Source organism: Heterodontus francisci, unplaced genomic scaffold (genome assembly GCF_036365525.1).
Source record: "Heterodontus francisci isolate sHetFra1 unplaced genomic scaffold, sHetFra1.hap1 HAP1_SCAFFOLD_772, whole genome shotgun sequence".
In the NCBI taxonomy this organism is placed as follows: Eukaryota; Metazoa; Chordata; class Chondrichthyes; order Heterodontiformes; family Heterodontidae; genus Heterodontus; species Heterodontus francisci.
This window is the reverse complement of record NW_027141483.1, coordinates 460,130-461,830: the sequence shown is the minus strand read 5'-3', so window position 1 is coordinate 461,830 and position 1,701 is coordinate 460,130.

Genomic DNA, 1,701 nt, shown 5'->3' with positions numbered 1-1,701 from the left:
AGTCAGTGTGTGGGGGACCCGTACCCCAGTGAGAGTCAGTGTGTGTGTGTGGGACCCGTACCCCAGTGAGAGTCAGTGTGTGTGTGGGACCCGTACCCCAGTGAGAGTCAGTGTGTGGGGGACCCGTACCCCAGTGAGCGTCAGTGTGTGTGTGTGGGACCCGTACCCCAGTGAGAGTCAGTGTGTGTGTGTGGGACCCGTACCCCAGTGAGAGTCAGTGTGTGTGTGTGGGACCCATACCCCAGTGAGAGTCAGTGTGTGTGTGGGACCCGTACCCCAGTGAGAGTCAGTGTGTGTGTGTGGGACCCGTACCCCAGTGAGAGTCAGTGTGTGTGTGTGGGACCCGTACCCCAGTGAGAGTCAGTGTGTGTGTGTGGGACCCGTACCCCAGTGAGAGTCAGTGTGTGTGGGACCTGTACCCCAGTGAGAGTCAGTGCGTGTGTGGGACCCGTACCCCAGTGAGAGTCAGTGTGTGTGGGACCCGTACCCCAGTGAGAGTCAGTGCGTGTGTGGGACCCGTACCCCAGTGAGAGTCAGTGTGTGTGGGACCCGTACCCCAGTGAGAGTCAGTGTGTGTGGGACCCGTACCCCAGTGAGAGTCAGTGTGTGTGGGACCCGTACCCCAGTGAGAGTCAGTGTGTGTGTGTGGGACCCGTACCCCAGTGAGAGTCAGTGTGTGTGGGACCCGTACCCCAGTGAGAGTCAGTGTGTGTGGGTGTGACCCGTAACCCAGTGAGAGTCAGTGTGTGTGTGTGGGACCCGTACTCCAGTGAGAGTCAGTGTGTGTGGGTGTGACCCGTACCCCAGTGAGAGTCAGTGTGTGTGTGGGACCCGTACCCCAGTGAGAGTCAGTGTGTGTGGGACCCGTACTCCAGTGAGAGTCAGTGTGTGTGTGTGGGACCCGTACCCCAGTGAGCGTCAGTGTGTGTGTGGGACCCGTACCCCAGTGAGAGTCAGTGTGTGTGTGTGGGACCCGTACCCCAGTGAGAGTCAGTGTGCGTGTGGGACCCGTACTCCAGTGAGAGTCAGTGTGTGTGGGACCCGTACACCAGTGAGAGTCAGTGTGTGTGTGGGACCCGTACCCCAGTGAGAGACAGTGTGTGTGTGGGACCCGTACCCCAGTGAGAGTCAGTGTGTGTGGGACCCATACCCCAGTGAGAGTCGGTGTGTGTGTGGGACCCGTACCCCAGTGAGAGTCAGTGTGTGTGTGGGACCCGTACCCCAGTGAGAGTCAGTGTGTGTGTGTGGGACCCGTACTCCAGTGAGAGTCAGTGTGTGTGGGTGTGACCCGTAACCCAGTGAGAGTCAGTGTGTGTGTGTGGGACCCGTACTCCAGTGAGAGTCAGTGTGTGTGGGTGTGACCCGTACCCCAGTGAGAGTCAGTGTGTGTGTGGGACCCGTACCCCAGTGAGAGTCAGTGTGTGTGTGTGGGACCCGTACCCCAGTGAGAGTCAGTGTGCGTGTGGGACCCGTACTCCAGTGAGAGTCAGTGCGTGTGTGGGACCCGTACCCCAGTGAGAGTCAGTGTGTGTGGGACCCGTACCCCAGTGAGAGTCAGTGCGTGTGTGGGACCCGTACCCCAGTGAGAGTCAGTGTGTGTGGGACCCGTACCCCAGTGAGAGTCAGTGTGTGTGGGACCCGTACCCCAGTGAGAGTCAGTGTGTGTGGGACCCGTACCCCAGTGAGAGTCAGTGTGTGTGT